Genomic DNA, 7,549 nt, shown 5'->3' with positions numbered 1-7,549 from the left:
GGAACACTTTGGGGAATAACCCATTTTAGATCTTGTCCAATGCAAATAAAGCTCAGTGTGCTGGACGAATGCAAGGGACATACTTTCCCATCACGATCAGCTCAGAGAGAGAATTCGTCAGCCAATTTGCCTTAGAAACACCACACAACACCAACGAATCCAAGGCTGAGCCAAGAGAAGGTTTAGCCAAAGTAGATAAACACAAGAAATCCCCTTTTCAATCAAGATTTCCCCTACAGTTTTTCACTGTAAATTGTGCATCTTGATGTGTTACCAGTCATTCCCTCCCATAGCCTTCCTGTGACACCAGCGGACAGCAAGGCAGATGTGGCCACAGGTGGACTCTGCCCGCCGGAGGAAGGTGAAGCCCCCAGCTGTGTGTCTGAGAGTTGGCTAGGACAGACCTTAGTTGAAATTATAACTGGTGAGTAAAAAAAACTAATCTTGGGAATCCCCTCTTGAGAAAATGTTGCAATTTTAAGTACTCTATCAATATCGTGGAAAGTCCAAATAAAACTATCATGAAATGAAAAATTTTCCAGCCCATTAAGCCTTTTTAAAATACTATTTTTTTACATTTGCTTAAATCAGATTTAGGTGGGGACAGATTTTAGTTGAAATTATATTGCTTAGTGACATACTGAGACTTTGCTATCTCTGCTCCCTGGGAAATGTAGCAACAGAGAATGACACCCAACGCTGACCTGTTGAACTCTGAGGATTTGAGTGGGGCAGTAGGAATCTGGCATCCAGACAGCTGGAGACAAGCTCCTGAGGTGCCTGTGTGTCCCCCCTGGCAGAGTACAGCCTGGCAAGCCCTAGCCTCAGCCTGGGAAGATGGCCAGGGGGCATGGGAGCAGGAGCTCACAGATGAGAGGGGCCCCAGGACCAGAGCAGGCTGAAGCTATGTTACCGCAGCATGCTTTCCCCGACATATTCCACGCCTTCGAGCTCCATTTGCCCCTTATCAATGGGGATTATAATACTTAAAACATCCTATAGGACTGTTGGGAACATGAGTGAGGCTTAGCACGAAGCCAGGCAGATAATAAGGGCTCAGTAACTGACCATCAAGGTTCCCTGGAGCACCACAATTGTGGGGAAATCACAAATGAGTGTGTCTGGTGGATCATTTTCAAAGGATTTTCTTTTTCTCTTCAATCTCCATCTCCCCACCCCATCCCCAGCCCCTGGTAACCACTATTCTACCCTCTGCTTCTGTGAGTTCGACTTTTTAAGATTCCATATATGAGTGAGGTCATGCAGTATTTGTATTTCTGTGCCTGGTTTACTTCAGTTAGCATAATGTCTTCTAGGCTCAGCCATGTTGCCATAGATGACATATTTCCTTCTTTTTCAAGGCTGAATGATATTCCACTGTGTATACACACTACATTATCTTTAGCCAAGGTAAGTCTCTAGCTCCAGCCCAGACCTTTTCCAGTGCACTCCACGATCCATTCTGGAAGAATTCTTTTCTCTTAAACTGCACATTCCCCCTCAAGCACATCCCCACGGAGAACCCTGGGAAATGGAGAAGAGGAAGCTTCTGTAAAGAATTAACAGCAGGAAGGCAAGGTAAGTCTTCAAGTTCAGCAGACCAAGGAGCTGCTCCTTTTTGTAACTTTATGCCTGCCATGTGTGTGCCTCACATTCCAAGGACAAGTGAGTTTTGCTCGGTACGTCTCACTACTCAGTGAAACGATGCAAAAGCACCTCCTTTGCCCACCCCGCGCTCAAGCCTTTGCCATCAGCCTGACTTTCCCTAGGGCTGACTTTTGCTCTCCAGGGGCCGTTTGCAAAATCCCATATCCCTTTCCCCTCTGCACCCCCAGGCCAGGCAGGCTGAGGGCAGCAGTGCCTCCTGCAAAGGCTGTTCCTGGTGTTCACGGAAGCCATGAGGTCAAGTAAATGCCAGAGACAGTGACGGTCCCTGCCCTGGGTGGAGCTGTCCTTCACCATCACCAGAAGAGCAAGAGAGTCTCACAGGGAAAGTCCCCAGGCATTTGACTCCATGGATTAACCGTGGGTTCATCAGTGTTGCTCAATTTGCAATGAGCTGGGAAAGGCTAGCAGCTTCAAGAATGCAGTCTGGGCTTTACTTCCCACCAACCAAGGCCCTTGGATAAGTCACAGTGACTTATCCTGAGAAATAACTAACTTCTTTGAAAAATCAGATTAATGCTAATATCTGCCAGTTTTTGTGGGGAAATAGAAGATTTCATTCATGACGGTAAAATACCACATAATGGGTTTTCCATGTTGATGAGACATCACACTGACAGTTGAAGTCAGGACTGTGACTATCAAGCTGTATTAGTGATACCTGATGGGTGTACAGTTTTGAAAACTTTGTAAGTGGTTTTGACATAGAAGATGCCATTTAGTCCTCCAGGGCAGGAGTCATTGCCTCCGCTTCCTGGAAGGGAACAGATGTAGCTAAGTTAGCATGGCTCTCAGAAGGTGGGAGGGGAGTGGGGGTGGGACCTGGTCTGGTGCCCTTTGCAGGACAGCAGGTTGGTGGAGAGCTGTGCTAAACAGTAGCAAATCCTAATGTGGGTGCAAATAGAACCACATCGTGGTGGGTCACTCCGATGTCCTGAACGATCCATGGGGTCATTTAGCCAGACACAGAGGGCTCAGAGGTGAAATGGAAAGAAGACACTCGCACCTCCTGCCCCACACCTGCTGGCCTCTCCCGCTGCAGACACCTTCCCCCAGCCTCACCCGCGTCCTCCTCCCTCTGTTCACAATCTCCCCACCTGAGTTTGCCTTGGTTACGGCAATGTCACCGGTTGAGGGTCTTGACTGCAAGTTGTTCAGGTTCTTGGCGTTTCGCACAAAGAATTGGGCAAAATGCACAGCAAAGCAAAGAAAGAACGAAGCAATGAGAAAATGAAAGCAGGAATTTATTGAAAACGAAAGTACACTCCACAGTGTGGGAGCGGCCCCAGCAGTGCTCAACGGCCTGTCAGGTCCATGGGCCACTTCGTGCCCACCTCACCGGTGGCCTGCGGGTTGATCTGATTGGTCCGATTGGTTGATGAAAGCAACCAATCAGAGGCTGAAGTGGAGTTACAAAGGTCAGCTCTTATGCGAACATCTGATTGGTTGCTTTTTGCAACCAATTAGAGGCTAAGACGAAGTTAGCTGTAAATGAAGACAATTTCCCATCTGCCGCACAGAAAAGGTGGGAGATTTGCAAAAGGAGTAGCCTCTAGTCCTTTTGTTACTTAGGTGTGGAAAGTTAGGGTCCTAGGAGGTTGGGGTGACACGGCCTTAGGTTCCCTGCCTCCAGACCCTACTCTCCTGCCTCAGCACCTGTCAAACTCCTCTGCCACTTACCCATTTTCCCAGTTAGGCTGACAAGCTGTTGAGGGCAGTGGCCCTAAAATGACATCACAGTGGCCTGATAGTGAACACACAGACCCTCCAAAATGAATCTGCTTCAAATGCAAATGACGTGCTTGAGAGGGGCTCTCCAGGGCCAGGTAGACTCTCGTGGGGGGTCAAGTACACGGAGAAGCATGAGAGCATCTTCAGGGCATCAGCCTGTGCCAGTACCATGTGCGTAAAGACGCAGGAGCTGATGGTAAGAAGTTTTAACATCTGCCTTCTTGATATTCCCATATGCTAATTTTTGTGAGAAATATTTTGAATACGAAAACCAATTTTTGTTGAACGTTGTGTGTTCCTGCACTATTTAACCTTTATGCGTACTAAAGGCTGAACTTACCCTAGCTCATCCGACTTTAGCCCCCATCCCCTTCTCGCTATGGATGTCTCAGAAGAAGTCCCACAAAGTGGAGTTTCCAGTTCACCCCAAGGTTCATCGGCAGGGACACTCCACAGATGAAGGAACGTTGAGTCAACCCTGCCCACAGTGACTCAGGCACGGACACACCCGGCCCTGCCAAGAAGCCCCAGCCACAAGCCAGAGTGGTGAGTAGGGCAGGGACTTCTTCCAGAGGTGTGATGCATCCCCTAGGGTAGACCAGCTGTCTGGTGGGGGCAGGGGCCTTGGACTACAGGGCATCTCACTTGAAAGCCAAGATGGGGCTTCAACCTACCAGAGAGTCCCCCGTTTCCTGTGGCTTGTACCCTCACCTGAGCAGAAGGCTACATCTTGGTGTCTTCAGGAACACCATAATTATATAACGTGACTGTCCGCAGCAGCATTTTCCCATTGTGACAGATTTTCCTCCCATAGGAACTGTGTGTGTGGCCTCTCCATTTTATTTTATTTTATTTCATTTTATTTGATTTTTTTAGAGATGGGATCTTGCTACGTTGCCCAGGCTTGTCTCGAGCTCCTGGACTCAAGCAACCCTCCCACCTCAGCCTCCCAATTAGCTGGAATTACAGGCTTAAGCCACTGGTGCCTGGCGCCTGTCCATTTAACTGCTGGGCTTTCTAAGTACTTAGTATATGCTATGCCTCTAACACGTTTTCTCATTTCATCTTTGGGGCACCCTATGGGTTAGATATTACTCTCTCCCTTCCAGAGGGACAAACTAATGCTTTGAGAAGTAGGGACTTGCCCAAGGTCACACAACTGGTGAGGGATGGCCTTGGAGTGTGTTCAAAACGTGAACCCCAACTTACCCAAGACCAGACCGACAAAGCAAGGGCCATGCACCTCGCCGCAGTCCTTGAATCGGAGTGATGTCCCGCTGCCTGCTCTCTCCTGGCCTCATTGCCTCACTTAATTTAGTTCCAGGGAGTCAATACATGTATTATTTTAAAGGAAAAAAGAAAACATTCCAGAAGAACATTTGAGTATAATTTCAAGCTCAAAAAGAACACAAAGATCACTTTACAAAGAAGTCCTATAATGAATAAACTCTTCGTGGGGGGTGGGGGAAAGCAGAAAAAATAAAGTTGGATTTCCTTGGGATCCACGCAACTCTTTAATTCTGACTCAGTTACTAACAAAACATTCTCCCGTGCAGCCCTTCACCCCACACCGCTCCATCAAGCAGGACACTCGGGAGCCTTTACCAAAATTGGCACACGACTGTTTTCACATGAATCATCCGCTTGCTATTGTTCTTTCAAGGAATTTTTAGGAAAGAAAGAAAACAAAATTCTCTAGAATCCGAGATTTGGTGATAGATGTTTGCTGTCTTCTGTAAAGAACTTCAGTAAAATCAAAGAAAATACGCGTTTTTAAAAGAAAGAAAGATGAGAGAAAAGTAAAAGAAAACGATGTGGTGGTTCCAGGGTGGGGTTGGGGCGGGGGCCTGGGAAGACAGGGTGCAAAATCTCAGGGAGACCAAGAAATCTATTATAGGACGTGGTGACTGCAGTTAATGTATTCTATCTTTGAAAAGTGTCAGAGTAGATTTTCAGTGTTCTCATCCCAAAAAAAAGTATGTGAGGAAATGCATGTGTTGGTTAGCTCCATGTAGCCGTTCCATAACAGGCACAGATTTCCAAACAGCATGTTTTTTATTAATCCAAAAAATAAATCTTCTGAAGTGGAGAATCCAAATGGAAAGAAATATTAAGAAAAACATATGGATTAACAGGAAAAACAGCAAACACCAACTTCAGCTGAGCCTCTGATATTTGGGGTCCTGGCTGGCTCACCCTGGCCTCGCTCCCTGGCCTCCTGCTGGTCCCGGGGGCTGGCGGCGCTGGGCTTCCTTCCCTCAGCTGCGTCCCTCCTCCCGTGCCCTGGAAGACCTGACCCAACACAGTGGCCTGGGTACCATCTGTGGATGAGGAACCTCTGAGTCTGTGTTCCCGGCCCGACCTCCTTCTTGGGGTCTAGCCTGGAAGTTCTCGCTGCCTGCCCAGGCCTTCCCTGCTGGGGCACTCACATCCTGCAGCCTAAAATTTCCCAGAAGAACCTCATTTTCACCACGTGCCATCGAGCCTCTGTAATGACTCCTTGTTTTCCAGGGAAGGCCGGGACCCCCGACTGGCCCTGGGATCCTGTCGGCTCCCACCCCCTAGCCGTGGCGCCCAGCACTGTCCTCCTCCTGCCCCTCTGTGGCGATGCACAGCACCCAGTCCCATGGACCCCTGGCTCACTCTCTCCCTTCTGCCCAGACGGTGCTCTCCCTGCCCTTTTCCACCTGACTGACGCCTATTCTTCCTGTTCATTTTAGCTGACATAAGCCAGACCCTGAAAAGGGCTTCGTGCCTTGCTACCAGGTGGACACTGCTGGGCACATCCACTCCGTGCACTGACCCTGGATGTGCCACGTGCCCACCAGCCCCGGGGACTGGGGACAGACAGCGTTTCTTATTTACCAGGATGCTCAGTGCCTGGCACACAACAGGAAGTCACAAGTGAATGAGCAAATGATTGCAGCATGAATAAATGAAGGTCATCGATTTCTTCCTGAGAACACACTTGGGGCTGGGCGCCACAGCAAGTGCTCGGAAAGCTTTCATCTGACGCTGGGTTATTTATGCCCAAAAAAAGGTTTTCTTCAGGGATCATGGAAAGACACAAAGCCATTGGATAAATTCAATACTACTTCCTAGAGGACCTGATTTAATGAATAATTCGCCGACATGATAGAAAACAATAGCATCACTGCAGAGAGGCCTTTATAAGCTTGGCACAAAGTCCTCCTGGCCGTGTTTGACTTTACACCTCGCTACCCAGTTCACTGCACAACCCCCAAGGCGGCCAGTCTGCCCGTCTACTGGACTCCTTCTCTGGAAAAGTCTGGGACACGTTTTCGGGGGAGACGCTCTCATGCTGTCCCCTTGAACACCTCACAGCAGCGCTCATGGCCAGCCTTGAAGTGATTGTGTTTGACTCCTTATTTTTCCAACTTAAAATCAGCACAGCCCTCGGTGACCAGGAGCAGACACAGAGGAAGTTGGGAGGTTGGAGTAGGAGGTTCAGGGAAGACACGTTTACCGTTTGAAATCATGTAGTGTAGTGAGAAGGGCATGGACTTTAGAGACTGAACTTCTGGCTCTGCCACAGACACATGCAACCTTGGGCAAGGTAAGCCTCGCGTAATTACGTTAAATCTCCACGGAAAACCCCATTTGGGGCTTGGCTTAGAACTGAGCAGCAGACAGTGGGACCTGGTAAGGATTCTATTCAGCCATTTGCAAGCCTGGTGCCTTTACCTGCACACTGGGGATTCAGCTCAGACCTAACACCACCACCTCGAGAAAACAATTTTCCTTCATTTCCTTAACACTTGATATGGTTTGATGGTGTCCGCACCCAAATCTCACCTTGAACTGTAGTTCCCATAATCCTCATGTGTCATGGGTGGAGATAACTGAATCATGGATGAAGTTTCCCCCAGGCTGTTCTCCTGATAGTGAGTTCGTTCTCATGAGATCTGACGGTTTTATGAAGGACTTCCCCCTTCACTAGACACTCACTCTTCTCCCTCCAGCCGCCATGTGAAGAAGGACGTGTTTGCTTCCCCTTCTGCCGTGACTGTAAGTATCCTCAGGCCTCCCCAGCCATGCTAAGCTGTGAGTCAATTAACCTCTTTCCTTTACAAATTACCCAGTCAGCGTTTGAACAGACTAATACAACATCCAAATCTCTATTTCCTTTCTT

This window comes from Aotus nancymaae, unplaced genomic scaffold (genome assembly GCF_030222135.1).
Source record: "Aotus nancymaae isolate 86718 unplaced genomic scaffold, 86718_ANA_hifiasm-v0.15.2.pri h1tg000036l, whole genome shotgun sequence".
NCBI classification, from domain to species: Eukaryota; Metazoa; Chordata; class Mammalia; order Primates; family Aotidae; genus Aotus; species Aotus nancymaae.
The sequence above is the reverse complement of the archived record's forward strand: the minus strand, read 5'-3'. Positions refer to the sequence as shown.